This window comes from Sinocyclocheilus anshuiensis, unplaced genomic scaffold (assembly GCF_001515605.1).
Source record: "Sinocyclocheilus anshuiensis isolate Anshui unplaced genomic scaffold, SAMN03320099.WGS_v1.1 scaffold253, whole genome shotgun sequence".
In the NCBI taxonomy this organism is placed as follows: Eukaryota; Metazoa; Chordata; class Actinopteri; order Cypriniformes; family Cyprinidae; genus Sinocyclocheilus; species Sinocyclocheilus anshuiensis.
Genome location: NW_015537969.1, coordinates 1,521,891 through 1,544,137, shown reverse-complemented (window position 1 = coordinate 1,544,137; position 22,247 = coordinate 1,521,891). Strand labels below are relative to the sequence as shown.

Genomic DNA, 22,247 nt, shown 5'->3' with positions numbered 1-22,247 from the left:
AATTAGTTGCTTATTAGCATGCATATTACTAGCATATTGGCTGTTTATTAGTACTTATAAAGCACATATAAATGCCGTATTCTGCATGAGCATATTCTAGATCCCCATACCAAAACTTAACAACTACTAACTATTCGTTAGGGTTGGGTACCATTCACATTTTAACCGGTACGGTACCGGTATCGGTACCTGAATTTCGGTGCCGTTACCCAACGGTACCTTTTTTCGGTACTTTAGTCTCAGTGTAATTACAAAAATATTTATTTGTTTCTCACAGCAGCTCTGGAGATTAAGTTTTTGTGTTCATGCCGTCATACGGTAAGATGCAGAGGCAGAAAATCACCGCGCGTGCTTCAGTATTTGTGTAGTAAACAAAACCGCGTTTCCGCCATTCATACATACAGAGGCAAGCGGAACATGCAGGACTCATATTTAAACCGTCTTTTTGCATTTTAATATTCACAGACACTAGTTCATATCACGATTCGAATTAAGTGGCAGACCTACTTTAGATTTATTCGTCCAAAATTGTCGAATTCCGTGGCATTCCGCGCTATAGAGTGAATTATGTTTTTATGAATGGACTCCACGATCCCATGTTTGAACGAGTTGCAGGGGTGACCTCACGTCACAGGGTCTCTCTATCTCTCTCTGTAGCGTATGCACCCAGATGCGTTCTCAGTTACCGAAATTTAGCACTGATTGATTTAACGTGAATCGGTACTCTGTAGTACCAACGCAATTCGGTCGGTACCCTTAAAAGTACCGAGTTCGGTACCCAACCCTAGTTATCGAGGAAGGTGTACCGTCAATAAATATCGATACCGTTTTATCACCCAGGCCTATGTGCATATTACGTAAGCAGCAGCGCCATGCGCATGCGTTGTTTACATGAACCGGAAGCAAGCGCATGCATCGTGATACTCTTCACAATTGAGTGGGGGAACTATGATGTCACTTTGTAGACTGATCGGTTGTTAGCAACACACTGGTTTCTTCGACAAAAAGCCAATAGGATTTTTCTGGATTATCGCAAAAAAATAAGCTCTGTGTTCAACCATAGTTCATGAAACTTACACGTTTTGTCCCTCAAGATAATCTTCACAAAATAATATAATTTTCAATATATGAATTTTGAAGCCAAAATAAAAGCGCCAGAACTTAAAAGCTAAACTTAGGCTATAAACGAACTACAGCACCACGGTCGCTTGCCTTTAACGTCACCACCACCATGCTTCCCACAACTTTTTCAAACTTATTTTTAACATGTTCAGTGAAAAGGATTTACTCTGTATATGAATTTTAATCCACGCTACATTAACCTTTTCATATAAACTGGAATAAATACAAAACTAGAGCCAAACTAAAACTGAAATGAGACATTAGTAATAAATAGTATAGTGAATAAATGAAATAATCATAACTAAAGGACATATGAAAGCACGTATTTCTGAAAATTTCGAAATAAGGTGTGTTAAAAGTGAAAAAATCTTAATATGAATATTTTAATTAAAAACGTGTCTCCACGTACTATTCAATACGATTCTAGTGCATTTAATCTATTAAATAACAGCAGAGTGAGCGAGTTTTTGGATATGGTAAGATTAAACTTATTTTAGTGAATAAACATTTACATTTTTACATTTAGTCATTTTGCAGACGCTTTTATCCAAAGCGACTTACAATTTGGGGATACATAAAGCGATTCTTCTTAAAGAGGAATAGGAAGAGGAAACTTCTCAAACAGATACAGGAAGTGCTTGTAATACCAAGTTTCTAGACATTGTTCAAATAAGTACAAGCTAGAAAGAAGGAATAAATAAAGAGAGATTTTTTTTTTTTTTTTATAATGATGATGATGAAGTCAAGTTGCTTCGAAAGAGATGAGTTTTCAGCTGTCGCTTGAAAATTGTGTTGATCTTGTTGTGGAAGTATGAAGATTTGGCAGTATGGACTTCAGCCGAGAAAGATGAAAGCAAAGACTGATACATACTCAGGTCTGACGGATCTTTTGATTTGCACCATTTTATAGTAAAGTACCACATTTCAGCTATCGTTTTGTTAGGATGGGTACTGCAATTGGAATATACTGTAAATTGATAAACTGTTCGCCGTGATGATGTTTAATGTCTCAGACAGCGCTTGTAGTCCCATTTAGCAACTTGTTAGCAACCGTCTTTTTTAAGAAACGTAACAGTTTTAAAAAATCACGAGTGGGGTGTAACTGGGGTGTTTTATGTCGTAGAATAAAAGTATCTTGAGCTTGTGTGAACCACGGACCTTATTTTAGGGGATTTAACCAAACTCCCATTCAAATAACCCATTGACTCTGGGATGATAGAACCGGAAGTGCTAAAATGCTAACTCACTTCCGGGTTTTTGCCAGTGACATCATAGTTCCACCACTCTATGGCAATGCACCACTGCAGACGGGTTGAGGAGAAGAAGAATTGTTGAATAAAGCTTGAATAAAAGTTTTATTCAAATTGCTGAATAAAAGTTATTTTTGTTTTCTTTGTGAACAAAAAGTATTCTCGTAGCTTCATAAAATTATGGTTGAACATCACTTTCAGCTATGGCCCACCCAATGAGAAGTTGGTAATTTTCCAAATGGATGTAATTGGTTAAACAATAATAATAATACGACTTATTTCACTATAGCATTATATATTTATTTTAAAAATATTTAACTTTTGTTTTCATGGTCAATTACGGGCAGTTTCTTAATTTTCCCTCGCTTGTCAAATTGATGATTCGTCAGTTTCTGTTAGTCCCACCCCCAATGTTATGTTTACGACCTGGACATGAGAGCGTTTGAAAATGGTGTACCCAAAAATGAAAATTCTGTCATTAATTACTCTCCCTCGTGTCCTTCCAAACCTGTAAGACCTTCATTCATCTTCGGAAAACATATTAAGATATTGTTTGATAAAAATCGGAGAGCTTTCTGATTCTCCATAGACAGCAAGGGTCCTAACCAAGCGGCAACCTCCCGCTCTCTCTCGTGAAGCCCACACGGAAGTGACTTAAACTGTAATTCGTCAACTGGCCGCTAGAGGCTGGCTGCAAAAGGGAGTCAATCCCATAAACTCCCCATGTTAAAATGCCCAAATTTACAGCAGAAAAAAACATGTTTACAGCCTGGTTCAAAAAATTATTTTGGTCTATATAGCTAATTTTGCCCTTCATGACAACTGTGAGGGGGGGTGAATTTTTTTTATAACTCATCCGTTTAAAATATATTAAGCCTTAAAGTTCTGCATAATTAAGGGCGTGGCCACTTGAGTGACAGGTGAATTGCTACTGCTGTCACCACCGTCGAGCTAGGTGGGTGTGGTTTCAGCAACCAGCTCCCGCCTCTTTGCCCATTTTCGATTATCCGGGAGTGACGCACGGTGACGCACTGCCAAGATGGCGACGGCCACCTCCGCCCACTTTGAGCGTCAAAAACGCTCTTTGGAAACCTACGGGTGACGTCACGGACACTACATCCATGTTTTTATACAGTCTATGGTCCTAACACGTTCAAGGCCCACGTTCAACACGTTCTGGGCCTTGAACACGTTCAAGGCCCAGAAAGGTACCAAAAGCATCGATAAACTATTCCATGTGACATAAGTGGTTCAACCGGAATTTTATGAGGCTACGAGAGTACTTTTTGTGCAAAAAAATAAAATTAATAATAAAAAAAAAAACGACTTTATTCGACATTTTCTTCTCTTTCGCGTCAGTTTTGGAGGCGCGTTCACGAATCACGAGAGCACCACAACGCATGCGTGTGGCGCTGCTGACGTATAACCCGGTGCGCCGCGCTTTGTTTATAATATATTCTGAGGAAGAATGCAAGCTAGTATACATCTCCTGGAAGAGATGATATATGTTATGTAATGATTTAACATTTATCAGAATTTATCAAATTATTTTAAATCTTTTTAACAAGATATGGAATGCAGGAAAGATTCCTTCTTCGTGGAAACATGGAATAATAGTACCAGTAGGCAAACCTGGAAAGGACAAATCCAATCCAATTAATTATAGGCCAATTGCATTAACTTCTAATTTATGTAAACTGATGGGAAAAAATGATCATACATGGACTAAATTATATATTGGAAATAAAAGGTCTTATATCGCCATATCAGAGTGGATTTAGGGCTGGTCGGAATACAATGGATGTTGTTTTAAGCCTAGAAGCAGATATCAGGAAAGCTCAGACAAATAAAGAAGTATTGGTGGGGGTTTTATTTGATATTGAGAAAGCCTATGATATGCTTTGGAAAGAGGGACTTTTAATAAAACTTATATGTGTGGGAATTGGAGGACAGTTATATAATTGGATTATGGATTTCCTTCTTGAAAGAACAATACAGGTTAGGGTAGGAGTAGAGTATTCTGAGACATACACAATAGACAATGGAACTCCTCAAGGAAGTGTATGTAGCCCAATATTTTTTTATATTATGATTAATGATATTTTTAGTAATTTTAAAGTTGATATTGGAAGGGCATTATTTGCTGATGATGGGGCAATATGGAAAAGAGGACATAATATTGCATGTGTGTCTCAAAGATTACGAAAAGCAGTAGATAAAGTGGAGGTATGGGCAAATAATTGGAGTTTCAGATTATCTGTGGCTAAAACTCAAGTTATATGTTTCACAAAAGGGAAAAATGTACCAAAGGTTAAGTTGAAGTTGTACAAACAGGAGCTGGAGCAAGTCTCAGTAGTTAAATATCTCGGTGTTTGGATGGAATCTAGATTGACATTTGCAATGCACATTAAAAAACTGATTAAGAAATGTAAAACAGGAGTAAATATCTTACGATGTCTATCTGGGGTAGAATGGGGAGCTTGTAGATTGTCATTGAAAATAATTTATTGTACATTAATCAGACCAAGTTTAGATTATGGAAGTATTATTTACGGATTTGCATCTAAAACCACACTCAAAAAGATTGAAACTATACAGAATCAAGCTCTTAGAATATGTTGTGGTGCGTTCAAAACATCTCCCATTGCAGCCATGCAGGTAGAAGTTGGGGAAGCTCCTTTATTCCTTCGTAGGTATAAATTAAAAATGAATTATTGGGTTAATTTAAAAGGACATAAAGAGATTCATCCAGTAAAGGGTGTGATTGAAGAATGCTGGGAGCATGGAAACAAAAATATTAAAAGCTTTGGATGGATTGCTAAAAGGGAAGCACAAGTTGTTGGTATTGCAGACTGTGATGTTAGCCCTACTGTGATATTGTCCAGTATACCACCGTGGATGTTTCCTATGCCAATAGTCGATTTTCAAATACAAATAAAAATTAAGAATGAGAAAGAAACCCCTAAGAACATTATTGCACAGCAGTATTTAGATCAGACTTATCCATCGTGGTTACATATATATACTGATGGATCTAAAGACCCTATCTCTGGCAGAACAGCTGCTGCAGTATTTATTCCACAGTTTCAAACTAGTATTAAGAAAAGAATAACTGATCATGTATCCGTGTATACAGCAGAATTAATTGCCATGGTGGTAGCACTCCAGTGGGTAGAGGATGTAAAACCAAGGTTAGTAGTAATATGTTCTGACTCTTATGCAGCAATATTGAGCCTTGCAAGTGGAGTAAAAACATCAAGGCAAGACATTATTTATGAGATTCTTGCAAGTTTATTAAGAATAAGTAATATAAGCTTAATAACATTTTTGTGGGTTCCCGCTCATGTGGGAGTGGAGGCTAATGAAGTGGTTGATAAACTAGATAAGCAAGCTCTTAAACACTCAGAAATAGATATTCAAGTGACCCTTTGCAAAAATTAGGTTAAAGGGAAAATTAAAGAAGTATGGAACTGTGATGGCAAGGGCAGACAAATGTATAATATTCAGCAGCAAGTAAATGGAAGAAGTGTTTTTAGGAATAGGAAAGAAGATCCAATTATTTCTCGCATCCGATAATTTGTCAAGCCTTTTGAAAGAGCATGCAGAACAAGGTAAAATATATGGTGCAATTGTTAAATACATTAAAGAAATAGGATTAATCAGGAGAATTTAGGAATTTTTTGTTTGTTTTTTTGTGTGTATATATATATATATATGTGTGTGTGTGTATATATTAGTTGCTTATTAGTGCTTCACACTCCAGTCCAGTTGGTGGCGGTAAATGCACCAGAAGTTGGTTTGCCATCCGCCATAAAACGTTATTAGAAGAAGAATGCAAGCTAGTGAATTCTACATTGATTGTGTTTTGGTCTTGGTGTAGTCTTTAAAATGGTGCTGAAGTGTGCATGTCCTGGATGCCCGAATCGTCAGAAACCAGTGAGATTACGTAAAAGTACATTACCAACGCCGACAGATGACAGACTTACCTTTCACACTTTCCCAGTCAACGATCCAAAGCGACTGAGGCGATGGCTGCTGGCTGTTCAGCGGGATGTTGATTTTCCGCTTCGATACGTGAGTCAAATGAGGTTGTGCAGTGAACATTTTTTACCAGACGACTTCAAACCGGGTCAAGGAAAGATACGACGATTTCTGAAATCGACAGCTGTGCCAAGCCTGTTTTTAAAAAACAAAGAGGTATGAGTGAGATCGTTGAGGGTGTTACAGTTAACGGTACGATACAGTAATTTATTCATATGACTTGACTTTATTTCTTTTAAATAAATTGTTACAACTTTGTGTAATGTTTTACGTGAAACTGTAAATTACATCCAAGTTCACAACAGTAAAATGAAATGTTTTAGGAGACTCTGAATTACCCAGCTAAATCAGGACCCCCAGTCAGAATGTACACCACGGAGGTTCTCAGGTGGACCCTCAGTCAGCAGGTCCACCTCTTACCAGTCAGCTCCCATTAGTAACTGAGAAAGGTGGGAACACAGGAATTATTTTCGACTGCATATTTAGCTGGTGCTCCCCAGTCAACCCCAGTGAAGCCACATCACATCCAAAGTTCTATATGCGAGAACCTCCGTGTTAGGGGTAACGCATATCAAGTTTTACCAATGCATTTTTCACTTACCAAACCACAACCAGAATGCATTTGGCAATGTTACAAACACATTAAGTCCAAACATGATGGAAAAAGATTGAACTGTCATGCATGCTGTCAATGAGAATACTTATTTCTCAGAATAAGTATAAGATGGATGTGTTGTGGGTTGCATTTCCAAACATGATTGAAAAAGATTGGACTGCCATGCATGCATTCATTTGTCCATTAACATCTGAGTTTGCGTAAAATGTTGCACTACACATCACGGTCACTGAGAATGAATTATTATCTGAAATAATATAAGATGTGTGTGTTGTGGTTTGCATCAGTTTTAAGGTTTGAAAACATAGTTATGAATGGATTTGGATGGATCTCTGTGATCTCTCTTTGTTTCATCTACTGCTGCTGCGTCTGGAGATCCTTAGGAATTGTTATGGCGGTCACAGGCCAAACCTTAGGAATCAGTCTCAAGGTGGGTGAAGGGCAGAAACTGCATTTTGACCAATGAGAAGCCCTGTCCTTCCCAGGCTTGGTCCCAAAGGTCTTCTTGCCCTTTAAGAGGTGTCTAGCTGTTGTCCTAGCATCTTTATCTGATGGCGTTAAATAGTTATGTTCACTTATATTAGTCCACCAAGATCTAATAAAAATTTAGCAAACCTTTGTCCACTATTGTGGTCAGAAGAGGGGCTGCTGGCTGTTCAGCGGGATGTTGATTTTCCGCTTCGATACGTGAGTCAAATGAGGTTGTGCAGTGAACATTTTTTACCAGACGACTTCAAACCGGGTCAAGGAAAGATACGACGATTTCTGAAATCGACAGCTGTGCCAAGCCTGTTTTTAAAAAACAAAGAGGTATGAGTGAGATCGTTGAGGGTGTTACAGTTAACGGTACGATACAGTAATTTATTCATATGACTTGACTTTATTTCTTTTAAATAAATTGTTACAACTTTGTGTAATGTTTTACGTGAAACTGTAAATTACATCCAAGTTCACAACAGTAAAATGAAATGTTTTAGGAGACTCTGAATTACCCAGCTAAATCAGGACCCCCAGTCAGAATGTACACCACGGAGGTTCTCAGGTGGACCCTCAGTCAGCAGGTCCACCTCTTACCAGTCAGCTCCCATTAGTAACTGAGAAAGGTGGGAACACAGGAATTATTTTCGACTGCATATTTAGCTGGTGCTCCCCAGTCAACCCCAGTGAAGCCACATCACATCCAAAGTTCTATATGCGAGAACCTCCGTGTTAGGGGTAACGCATATCAAGTTTTACCAATGCATTTTTCACTTACCAAACCACAACCAGAATGCATTTGGCAATGTTACAAACACATTAAGTCCAAACATGATGGAAAAAGATTGAACTGTCATGCATGCTGTCAATGAGAATACTTATTTCTCAGAATAAGTATAAGATGGATGTGTTGTGGGTTGCATCAGTTTTAAGGTTTGAAAACATAGTTATGAATGGATTTGGATGGATCTCTGTGATCTCTCTTTGTTTCATCTACTGCTGCTGCGTCTGGAGATCCTTAGGAATTGTTATGGCGGTCACAGGCCAAACCTTAGGAATCAGTCTCAAGGTGGGTGAAGGGCAGAAACTGCATTTTGACCAATGAGAAGCCCTGTCCTTCCCAGGCTTGGTCCCAAAGGTCTTCTTGCCCTTTAAGAGGTGTCTAGCTGTTGTCCTAGCATCTTTATCTGATGGCGTTAAATAGTTATGTTCACTTATATTAGTCCACCAAGATCTAATAAAAATTTAGCAAACCTTTGTCCACTATTGTGGTCAGAAGAGGGCCCCCGCCATAAACTGGGCCCTGGAATGTGCTGTCCACAACAAAACAAATACAGTAATATAAAAAATACTACAAAAGAAAAATTTAAAAAGATTATTTAATATATATATATAATCTAGTATTATACATTTGGTGACATTGTAAATCATTAAAATAATTAATGTAAGGTTAAAAAAAACATTTCTCATTTCTTTTAATGTATCTACAGCAAAATTAGTTTCTTTTTCGATGCCCATTTACATTTGTGGATAAAGAATTCAGAATACTCTCATTTCTCTCTTTGCAGAAAATAAATTTCAAATTGCTATCTTTTACAAAAGTTTGGTTTCACAATAGAGCTCGGGTTTTCTGTCGCATGATGTCGTATGTGTGGAAGCAAAATCTCGCGTGAACTGACGCCATTGTTGTTTACAGAGAAGGGAGGAGGACGCTTGTGCAGAAGGTTGCTTGTTTTTAGCAATATATTTATACTCGAATCGTATTGTTCCTCAGAATGGTGCTTACATGTGCTTATCCTGGCTGCCGAAACCTATTTAAAAGCGTGAGATTACGTGCGTCAACTCAAACGGGAAAATTGACTTTTCACCGATTCCCAACGTTTGAGCCGGATCGATTGCATTTATGGTTACTTGCTCTTCAGATGGATATTAACACGCCTAAGAGGTTAACCAAAGTATGGAGGGTCTGCAGTGATAATTTTTCCCCTGATGACTTCAAAGCCATCAGTGGGAATCAAGTTTTACTCAAATCATCAGTGGTGCCTATGTTTGTTTCACAACGAACCGAGGTATGTAAGGGTGCTTTCACACTAGCACTTTTGGTGCGCACCCGGGTTCGATTGACGTCAGTTCGGTACGTTTGGATGATGTGAACGCTGTTTTCCGAACTCGGGCGCGCACCCGCGAACTGTACCCGAGTCCGCTTAAGGGTGCTTTCACACTTGGTTCGATTGCTTGGTCCGAACCAGAGTTCGATTGCTCCCCCCTCCCCCTGTCCCACGCTGGACTGTGTTCACATTATATTATTTGGGTCCGAACTGCGGTTCGTTTACGTCATCAAGCCAGCAGCTGTTTACCCCATTGCTTAGTAACGTACGTTTAGATTATGGAAGTATTATTTACGGATTTGCATCTAAAACCACACTCAAAAAGATTGAAACTATACAGAATCAAGCTCTTAGAATATGTTGTGGTGCGTTCAAAACATCTCCCATTGCAGCCATGCAGGTAGAAGTTGGGGAAGCTCCTTTATTCCTTCATAGGTATAAATTAAAAATGAATTATTGGGTTAATTTAAAAGGACATAAAGAGAGTCATCCAGTAAAGGGTGTGACTGAATAATGCTGGGAGCATGGAAACAAAAATATTAAAAGCTTTGGATGGATTGCTAAAAGGGAAGCACAAGTTGTTGGTATTGCAGACTGTGATGGTACGGTTCGCTGCTGATGTGAACGCAATCGTACCAAATCACAGAAGTGAACCGCTATTAATGACGTATTATTTGATAAAAATGTGTGTTTGTGTGTGTTTCACTCACTTTCTTGACGAGCGTGACTGACGCGCTGCAAGCAGAGAGCTGTATATCTCATTTCTGTTCGCCTTCAGAGTTCTTTAGAGCATTTGCATAAGGCAGACGTAAGTGCCGTTATGTACTGAAGCTTTGGAAACAAAACCAACGGTTCAAAAACATAAATATAAAATTGAAGAAAGCAATGCTACGCATTTTGCTGTCTTCTCCTGCTCCATCGTTACTAAGCAACGGGGTAAACAGCTGCTGGCTTGATGACGCAAACGAACCGCGGTTCGGACCAAAATAATATAATGTGAACACAGTCCAGCGTGGGACAGGGGGAGGGGGGAGCAATCGAACTCTGGTTCGGACCAAGCAATCGAACCAAGTGGGAAAGCACCCTTAAGCGGACTCGGGTACAGTTCGCGGGTGCGCGCCCGAGTTCGGAAGACCGCGTTCACATCATCCAAACATACCGAACTCTGACGTCAATCGAACCCGGGTGCGCACCAAAAGTGCTAGTGTGAAAGCACTCTTAAAAAGGGTGGTCTGGGGTACGGTTCAAGTGAACTCGGTACGGTTCGCTGCTGATGTGAACGCAATCGTACCAAATCATGGAAGTGAACCGTCATTAATGACGTATTATTTGATAAAAATGTGTGTTTGTGTGTGTTTCACTCACTTTCTTGACGAGCGTGACTGACGCGCTGCAAGCAGAGAGCTGTATATCTCAATTCTGTTCACCTTCAGATTTCTTTAGAGCATTTGCAGTACATTCGTAAGGCAGATGAGCGTGGGGAGGGGGAGGGGGGAGCAATCGAACTCTGGTTCGGACCAAGCAATCGAACCAAGTGGGAAAGCACCCTAAAACTGACAGCTCACCAGCAGCTGGATTAGAACAATGGCGTCAGTTCACGCGTGATTTTGCTTCCGCGCATACGTCATCATGCGACAGAAAGCTTGAGCTGCAGACTCTTGTGAAAGTGAAAATTACAGAAAATTTTAATTTTGGGTGAACTATTCCTTCAACTAACAAGGCAATCAAGAGTATATATTGAATTGTTAAATTATTTTGATGGTTCACCTAAAAATGAAAGATCATCATTTGCACATTCTCATGCCATCCAAGATGTATGAGTTTCTTTATGAAGGTGAACACAACTACGATTTTTAGAAGAAAAACAATCGGGAAAAGTATATTCATAAAATGGGGTTGTAAGAATTTTTTATTAATTTTCCAGGTCTAGAAATTACACTCACTAAAATAGGTTTTTCAGGGCAGTAGAAACACTGGTTCTTCAAAGATTAAAAAAAGGGATGAATTAAATAAGAACTGTCTTTTTTTTAGTTGTTTTGGCTTATTTTATTTTGCATTTTGTTTCATTTAAAATGATTGTAAAGGGATAGTTCACCCAAAAATGAAAAATCCTGTTAATTTCTCACCCTCATGTCGTTCCAAACCCATAAGATCTTCGGAACACAAATTAAGATATTTTTGATGAAATCAGATCTTTCTGACCCTCCATAGACAGCAACACAACTACCACGTTCAAGGCCCAGAAACTAGTAAGGACATTGTTTAAATACTCCATGTGACAAGTGGTTCAACCTAATTTTATCAAGCTACGAGAATACTTTTTTGTGCATAAAGAAAACAAAAATAATGACTTTATTCAACAATTTTTAGTGGTGGGCAAATGAAGCCTCATGAAGCATTGATGTTTTCGTCTGACTGTTCCAGGAAAAGATTCAAAGCTCCGAGAGTGTCAGAAACAGTGCCATCTGGTGGTTAGTAAAAAATAAAGCAGCCAAAAGCCTGTGAAAGAAGCTCCACCGGACAGAGCCAGTAGCCCCTCAAGCCGCCTTTCCACTGTCTCCGACGAACGACAAGCGACAGACCGGAAGTCATTCGTTTCCAGTGGAGAGTAGTGTGGGAGCTGCGTGGAGTTCCGATCATATGTGTAGGCGGAAATTTCGGATCCAATTTGAGCTTCGGATGCGTTAAAATATTTGAACTTCTGCGGCTAGACCGTATGCGACCGGCCGACCGGATGTGAGGTATTCTAATCAAAACTATCGGCGCGAGGTCAGAATTACCAATATTTTGTTCACTTTAACATTATTCTTTAAACACTGTTTCTGTGAAATGGTGCTTTAGAATAATTATGGCAGAAATAATTATTTTATAACTATTAAATCATTATTTACGTTGATTAGCCCCATAAAACCTACTGTTTTTATTTTGGGGGGGTCATTTGATTTGTGACTGCATTTTCATACATTAATTATTCATTAAAATGATTCATTTTACCATGGTGAATATGCCGAGGTAAAGCCGCCTTTCCACTGAACACAACATTCGGACACAACTGTCGCATTTCTCCCCCTAGTGGCAGTTGCACAGTACTTTCAAACTGGTTGTGCAGCAACCGTTACCTCGGCATATTCACCATGGTAAAATGAATGATTTGAATGATTAATGTATGAATGTATCTTCACAAATGACCCCTAAAATAAAAACAGTAGGTTCTATGGGGCTAATCATTGTAAATAATGATTTAATAATTATAAAATAATTATTTCTGCCATAATTATTTTAAAGCACCATTTTACAGAAATAGTATTTAAAGAATAATGGTAAAGTGAACAAAATATTGGTAATTCACATCCGGTTGGCCGGTCGCATATGGTCTAGCCGCAGAAGTTCAAATATTTTAACGTATCCATAGCTCAAATCGGATCCGAATTTTCCGCATACGCATATGATCGGAACTCCACGCAGCTCCCGCACTACTCTCCATTGGAAATGAATGACTTCCGGTCTGTAGTTTGTCGGAGATAGTGGAAAGGCGGCTTAAAGGTTGCTGCACGACCAGTTTGAAAGTTCTGTGCGACTACCACTAGGGGGAGAAATGCAACAGTCGTGTCCGAATGTCGTGTGCAGTGGAAAGGCGGCTTCACTGCAGTGCACAAGATCCAGGTGGCGAGGTTACCCATTTCCAGGGGTGGAAATGGGTAGGTTCAGGGATCAGGGGGTGGAAACAGGTAGGTTTAGGGTAAGGTGGGAGGAGTTGGATCTGGATCCAACCTCGCCCCGTGGATCTTGTGTTCTGCATTGAAGACCATCTCGACAAAGCACTCACACATTCCAAAGATCGATTCATGTTACGTCCACAAATAAAAGGCTGGAGTGTTTGTGTGTGTGTTTGTTGAATTTCTCTCTCTGATAAGTTCATTTACCCATTAAACTGTGGCATTAAATGCCAGTGTGAATATTAATATGATCGAATTGAAGAATAATGTACAGATATTTGAATTGCAGATGGCAGATATTTTATTTTCGTAAAATAATTAGCATTCTTTATATTAATTTTATGACTGGGTATTTAAACATTGTAATTGAGTAAGTCTGAATGAAAACTTTACTTGTAAAGTAGGATCTGGGGTTCAAACATTCCTACACGCAAAGTGAATCGCGCACCTGATTGGACAGAAAGTGAGGCTTTTTTTTGTCATTGGTCAAGTGCTTTTTACATTAAAGGGTAGAGGTCCACCGATAGTGGATTTTGCCGATAGATACCGATAGCTAGGATGGACCACACTGGCCGATACCGATTAATTAACCGATAGTTTTTAAAATGGATACTGAACAAAAACTAAAATAGTGCTTCATTAAAAAAAAAACAGTACTGAACCATACTACTACTAGTAGTAGTAGTAATAAGGGTTAGTTCACCCCAAAATGAAAATTGTCATTAATTACTCACCCTCGTGTTTTAAACCCATACGACCTCTGTGCATCATCGGAACACAAATTAAGATATTTTTGATGACATCCGAGAGCTGGCTTACCCTCCCATAGACAGCAACGTAACTGAAATGTTCCCAGACCCAGACATGTAGCAAGGACATCGGTAAAACAGTCCATGTGACATCAGTGGCTCAACTTCAATTTTGTGAAGCTACAAGAATACTTTTTGTGCACAAAGAAAACAAAAATAACAACTTTATTCAACAATTCTATAAAGAATAAAGTCATTTTTGTTTTCTTTGCACACAAAAAGTATTATCGTAGCTTCGAAAAATTGAAGCTGAGCCACTGATGTCACATGGACTGTTTCATCAATGTCATTGCTACATTTCTGAGTCTGGAAACATTTCAGTTGCGTTGCTGTCTATGCAGGGTCAGAGAGCTCTCAGATTTCATCAAAAATATCTTAATTTGTGTTCCGAAGATGAATGGAAGTCTCACGGTTTGGAACGACATGAGGGCAAGTAATTAATGACAGAATTTTCATTTTTGGGTGAACTATCCGTTTAACAACACAAGCCTAGAATCAAGGTTTCATTTGGCACGACCATTTATTCTAGACACAAGCTTAGATGCCTCGGTTCAAATGTAACATGACTCGCATCACAAATTTTGACGCGCGTTCACTGTGAAGCGACCACAATAACGTGATCTTTAGACCCTGGAATGCGTTTTTTTTCCAGGAGAACCCCGCCATAAAAAAAATAAGTGTATTTTACCCCCCAGGACGCGTTTTTTTTTACCGAGAACCCCCCTCGAAACGCGATTGAGCTAGTTTTGAATAGCAATTGGGCGGGTTTTGTTGTGAAAACCTGGCAACCCTGCTGCCTTGCAGAGGAACACGCGTATGCAAGCTAATGTGTAGTCGTTGAAATGGTGCTGAAGTGTGCATGTCCTGGATGCCCGAATCGTGAGAAACCAGCGAAAGTACGTAAAAGTGCATTACCAACGCCGACAGATGACAGACTTACCTTTCACACTTTCCCAGTCAACGATCCAAAGCGACTGAGGCGATGGCTGCTGGCTGTTCAGCGGGATGTTGATTTTCCGCTTCGATACGTGAGTCAAATGAGGTTGTGCAGTGAACATTTTTTACCAGACGACTTCAAAACGGGTCAAGGAAAGATACGACGATTATTGAAATCAACAGCTGTGCCAAGCCTGTTTTTACAAAACAAAGAGGTATGAGTGGAAGTGGCATGGGGAGATGAGGGTGATAAAGCTACGATACAATTCATATGGCTTGACTTTTATGTGACTTTAAAAATATTTTTAGAATTTTATTATGCTTTGCATGAAACTAAATTGCATCCAAGTCACAACAGTAAACAAGGTGCTGCACCACATTCATGGGACATGACATGGAACAGAAGACGTTGAATGAAGTGATTATTTTAGTTTTCTTTGTGCACTAAACAAGTATGCTCGTGGCTTAATCAAATTACGGTTGAACCTCTGATTTAACATGGATTATTTAAAGATGTCCTCACTACGTTTCTGGGCCTTGGACGTGTTAGTTGCGTTAATGTTTATGGAGGGTCAGAAGAAAGCTCTTAGATTTCATCAAAACTATCTTAATTTGTGTTCCCAAGATGAACGAAGGTCTTAAGGGTTTGGAACCATATGAGTGTGAGTAATTAATGACTGAATTTTCATTTTTGGGTGAACTAAACCTTTAAATGTTGACGGTTGAAAGCCAATGAGCTAACGATGTGGCACCAGCCCAGTAGGTGGCGCAAATGCACTATATGTTGTTTGTAAACAACCACAAGAAGCACTCGATTCTGCTCCTTTTTCCATTTGTGAGTGGATGGAGAGAGCAGCTGTCAAGCTGCAGAAAGTACCATAACAGCCCACGTGACTCGTCCGTCCTAAAGCCTTCGACAAGGCAGCTCTATGGAATAGAGGGTTTTTTGATGGTTATTTTGTGTCATGCCATAGCTATCAAGTCTCGTTCCGCTTCTGCACGTTCAAACATGGCTACTTTACGTTTGCATAACAGTGAGTCCCTGCAAATCGGGATTTGATTTGTTGTTTTCGCAATGGTGCGCGTGTGTGCGTTTCCTGGATGTTTCAACCGAGAGAAAGCGATACGACTCCGTCCAGTGGCATCATCTCAGGAGGAAAGTATGACTTTCCACACATTACCGTTGCATGATCCAGAGAGGCTGAAGCTGTGGCTGCTCGCTCTCAAACGGGATATAAATTCACCCATTGAAAATATCCGGGCGTTGAGAGTGTGCAGTGACCATTTTTCGCCGGGCGATCTCACAGGGCCAACTCGAAGATATCTGAATTCATCTGCGGTGCCTAGGCAACAAACTGAGGTGTGTGTGTGTGTGTGTGTGTGTGTGTGTTGCTAATAGTTAGGCGAATGTTCGAACAATAAGGCTTGCGGAGAAAAAGATGAGATTAATTTTTGGATGAATCGTCCCTTTAACAATGATTTATTACAGTCTCCCTTTGATGTTCGCAATTTAAAAAAAATCTGACAATGATTATATACCACGCATACGCCATATGGACTACTTACTTTGTTCCGTCATTATTAGCGTTTGACAGACTGGTCACCATGAACTGTCACTGTATGAAAAAGAAATTATTATTTTCTGTTGTGGCTTTAATAAATGCATACAGTTTTGAAACGGCATGAGAGTGTGAAAATAATGAAATAATTTTTTATTTAGATTAACTTTTTTTTTTTTAAGGAATAGTTCACCCAAAGTGTAACATTTACTCACCCCCAGGGTATCCAAGATGTAGGAACAGATTTGGATAAATTTAGCATCATTTTCTCACCAATGGATTGTCTGCAGTGAATGGGTGCCATCAGAATGAGAGGCCAAACAGCTGATAAAAATCTCACAATAACCCAAGTAAAAGATCAATGTCTTGTGAAGTGTCTTGTGAAACCATCATTAAGCAACATTAAAACTAGTGCTGTCAAACGATTAATCGCATACAAAATAAAAGTTTTTGTTTGCATAATATGTGTTCTGTGTATATTTATTATGTGTATATATAAATACACACATGCAGTATATATTTTGAAAATATTTACATGTCTATATTCATATAATTTATATTATAAATAAATATATTTATTATATAAACATAACCTATTTTCTGAAATGTATACATGCATGTGTGTGTATTTATATATAGATAATAAATATACACAGGACACATATGTAAACAAAAACCTTTATTTTGGATGTGATTAATCGGTTGACAGCACTAATTAAAACACTGCTTCTGGCCAAAATACCAGTACATAATCCATAATAATGCTTCCTCCAGTGAAAACACTTTTTTTAATCAACATATTAGTTTAGAACTATTTTGGGCTGTTTTCGCTTATAAACGGTGCTTGATCTGTGCATATTTCTCTCCTGTCCTGTTTGAGATGAAGATGATTTTTTTTCAGTGGAGAAAGCAATATTGTTGTCATATCAAAAAGCAATGTTTGAAAATAAAAAAAGATCAATCTTAATCCTAATGTTGAATTTGTTTATTACAAACACAGCTCTTCACTTCACACATTTTAATTGACTGGTTGTAATGTTTTTATCAGCTGTTTGAACTCCCATTCTGACGGCACCCATTCACTGCAGAGGATCAACTGGTAAGCAAGTGATGTAATGCTTAATTTCTCGTAATCTGTTCTGACGATGAAACAAACGCGTCTACCTCTCAGATGGCCTGAGAGGAGATACATTTTCAGCAAGTTTTCATTTTTTGGTGAACTGTTTCCTTTAACACTATCTGCTGCTGTTTTAGGAGACTGTGATTGAACCAGACGCCCTGTCAGCAGACAACAGTTGGGATACAGAGGAAGATAATGAGGTGTATTATGCAGATGATTTTGAGTCAACTTCAGGAAAGCAAAAGAACCCCAGAACCTGCCCTGAACAACGTGGTAAACTCATTTTGAATGTTACAAATCCACCTACAGAGCCATCTGCATCTCTATCTACTTTTGGGTCCTACTATGCTCTTCCACCCACATGGCACTACCAAATGGCAAGTCCTCAAATATTTTGTCACACAATTTGAAAATGAACAGGTTGTGCTGTTTTACTTCTAAACCATAACTGTTATGTTGATCCACTAACTGTTTTCTGACAGGATGATCCTGCTGAGGCTGGGCTACATATGGAAGAATGTTATGATGTAAACTCCAACATGGATTCTGTTGCTTATTCAGAAGGCAAGAACGGTCTTAGTTTTGTTTCTGTGAGTTTAGCTTCTCCAAATTAGCTGCCATCCTGCAAAGAGTGCTGGGATTGTACCACGACAGTGTTTCTATGTAAATTATCTGTTTTATATTTAAATATGAGTTTAGAAATTATTTTTTAGAGCGCAACTAATTTTTCTGTGTCTGGTAACCTAAATTTCATATTTGAAATGGAATAAATGTCATCATTTCCCACTTTCAGATGAGAACTCTGGGCTGGGCTCTCCGTCTGCAGCAGGTGTCTTTATGGCCAGTGAGGATTTTAAAGGACATCCAGACATGTGCCAGGGGGAGGACATGGCCCAGTGTTCAGAAGAGCTTGTGATCACTAAAGTTGAGGACACTAATGAAATGGCACTGGACCAGAATGAGGATTACAATGGGATGACGGAAGTGGATGGATCAGAAGATTCAGGTAATTGAACCAATCTTCTTGTTTTAATAAAACAATGTCCTTACCACTCTAGTAAATTCACAATAAGTGTGATAATGTTTGTTTTGTTGTATTTTTTGAACATGATTTGTACTTTTCCTGTTTAACAGAAACACAGAGAGCCAAAGGAACTATGGAATCATCTGCTGAAATGGTGAGCACAGCACCATTTTATGCTCACCACTACAGGCAAACGAGTTTGAGTTTGTTTGCTAACCCATGGAGCAATACACTTGTAAAAAGAATATCTCTTTCTTCTATTCAGGCTGATGACAAAGAAGTTAAAGCAACCCAGCCCTCTGTCATAATGCTTTTGAAGATCAAGGATGAACCGATGGATGAGGAATGGAAAAACGCACCACATTCCCCGATGGGAAACATTAAGGATGATGAGGTGCTCTTCTCGAGACGTTACCGAATTATACTGAAATTTAAATGATCCAAATTATAAGTTAAAGTACTTTTTTTTTTTTTTTTGGTCAGTAAATTACATAATATGTACAACATAAACTACTGTTCAGATGGTTTGAGTCAGTAAGTTGTTTATTTCCCCCTTTTGAAATTTCTATTCATCAGATGATCCTAAAAAATGTATCATGGCTGAGCAGCAAATCAGCATATTTGCGTGATTTCTGAAGGATCATGTGACACTGAAGTCTGGAGTACTAATGGCTGCTGAAAATTCAGCTTTGCCATCACAGGAATAAATTACATTTTAAGACTTCTTTCAAAAACATTTAAAACAAATCTTGCCAACCACTAACATTTGAATCATAGTGTATGTATTATAGAAGATGTGACAAAGCATATATGACATTTCTAGCCAATAAATTTGATTTTCCATATTTATTCTTCAATGTCAACCCCCTATTATCCATTACTGATGATTACACACTTTTTTTGTAAATGAATGATTATGGATTATCCCCAATATGTTGATGCTTTCAGGATTTTGACCAAGCACCGGATGATATCAAGATACAAGGTGCGTTTTCTGTTGGAGTAAATGCCACATATGAGCATTAGGTAGCATTATATTTGTTCCAAACCTATATGACTTTCTGTCATTTAGTGCATAGTAACCATCCTTCAAACTGGATTAAAAACACCTTTTTGGGTGAGCTTTAAGGGTCTGAAATCAGTTTTTGCATTTTTACATTGCCTTCTTCATGTCACAGAAGCTCCAGTAGGCGTCCCAGAAAAGGCACCATCAATCCCAGCAAAATCCATTCAACCTTTAAAAAGACATGGTGTTTTGTGCACAGCCTGTAATAAGGTCATGCTGAAGGGACACACAGCATTTCAGCGTAGTGGCTCTTCTAAACTCTACTGCTCGCCTCAATGTCTCTGCAACTCTAAGAAGAAAACATGTCACTGCTGCCTTAAGTACGCTTGCGACATTTCATTCAGCTATAATTGTATGCGATTGGAATGATTTGACTTAATGTGTGCTTTTTCTTTTCAGAGAAATTCATGATGAGAATATCAAAATTACCCTGGTAGACATGTCAGGGACTGTGAAGGAGTTCTGTAGTCAGAAATGCCGCAGCGCTTTAAACTTGAAGTGCAGTGTGTGTGAGAAGACAGGAGTGGTGAGTAGACATTTCAATCTGTGCTGAAGAATATTCTTGTGTGCTCAGTCAGAAATTAAAAATGCATATTTTTTTATTGTTGTAATCGAGTATTTTAAAGGTCCCATGACATGCTGCTTTTTGGATCCCAGGGCTCGGTTTACACCTATCGCCATTTCTAGCCACTGGGGGACCATAGGCAGGCTAGGGGAACTCATATTAATGTTAAAAAACCTCATAAAGTGAAATTTTCATGCCATGGGACCTTTAAGATCCGAAATTGTTGTTTCTCTTAGACTCATAGTCATGAGGTGAATTACATGGGCTCCATCCATAAGCTGTGTAGCGACAGCTGCTTCAACCAGTTCCGCTCCTCCAATAATCTGAACATGAACAGCTGTGTGAACTGTGGAGGATATTGCTATGGCACAGACAGTCAGTGTCCATCTCTACGGATGGAGGACAGAGTTATGAAGTTCTGCAGCCAAAACTGCCTCACAGCCTACAAAAAGGTGACAGCACGTCAATAGTAATAATACTCATTAAGCTTTCGTTCATTTTGTTGAAGTATAATTTTTAGGGTGAATTATACATTGGATAAACTCATCTTTATTTATAGAGGAGTCTGAAACTTGTCACCTGCAAAATGTGTCATGCCCTGCGCCCAGCTGCAGATGCGGTCGACGGTCCAAACTCAGAGGGCATCAGGGAACTTTTCTGCTCCACTTCCTGTGTCATGGCAAGTAAAGTCCAGACTGGCAATTCGTCAGGTACCGTCATCACATTTGCAACACAACCCAGTGAATTTAACTGTTTTGAAGCACAGATACAAGTTTTAGAGTCAGAGTACGAGTTCCAATACTAACTACCATCCAAAAGTTTGTGTTCGGGAAGGTTTTTTTTTTTTTTTACGTTTTTGAAAGAAGTCTCTTATGCTCACCAAGGCTACATTTATTCAATAAAAAAAGTAATAAAAAAACAGTAATATTGTGAAAGGGGGAAGTCGTGGCCTAATGGTTAGAGAGTCGGACTCGTAACCCAAAGGTTGTGGGTTCGAGTCTCGTACCGGCAGGGATTGTAGGTGGGGGGAGTGAATGTACAGCGCTTTCTCCCACCTTCAATACCACGACTGAGGTGCCCTTGAGCAAGGCACCGAACCCCCAACTGCTCCCCGGGCGCCGCAGCAAAAAATGGCTGCCCACTGCTCCAGGTGTGTGTTCACGGTGTGTGTGTGTTCACTGCTGTGTGTGTGCACTTTGGATGGGATAAATGCAGAGCACTAATTCCGAGTATGGGTCACCATACTTGGCCACATGTCACATCACATAAATATTATTATTATTTAAAATAACTGTTCTCTATGCTAAAAAGTAATTTAATGCTGTGGATTTTTTTTGATGACCAGAAAGTTCAAAAGAAATGTTTTTTGTCTTACTTTTAATCAACTTAATGCATCTTTGCAGATTTTTTTTCCAGCAAGTCATACTAACCCCAGCATTTTGAATAGTAATATATATATATCATTACAATAAAATGTTAACTTAAAAAGAAAATGTATTCCAAATGTTGTTCCAAACCTGTTTTTTTTTTTTTTTTTCCTGTGGAACACAACAGAAGATATTTGACCCCATTAACTTTAATTGTATAAACAAACAACACTTACACATTTTTCAAAATACTTTCTTTTGTGTTCCACAGAAAAAAAGAAAGTCATACAGGTTTGGAACGACTTGGGGGTGAGTAAATTGTGATTTTGTGTAAATTGTGACAAAAGTTTCATTTTTTTTAGGAACAATTATTTTAAAAACATTGCTAAATACATGATAGTATAGATAGTCACCCAGGCATCATAAAATCCACTGAATTAAAGGGGTCATATGATGCGATTTCAAGTTTTC

At 38.8% G+C, this 22,247-nt stretch overlaps 1 pseudogene; it reads left to right on the top strand.

Annotated features, from left to right (window-relative positions):
• The first annotated feature begins 14,938 nt into the window (after window positions 1–14,938).
• Window positions 14,939–22,247, top strand: part of LOC107669908 (zinc finger MYM-type protein 4-like) — a 17,512-nt pseudogene continuing 10,203 nt past the window's right edge.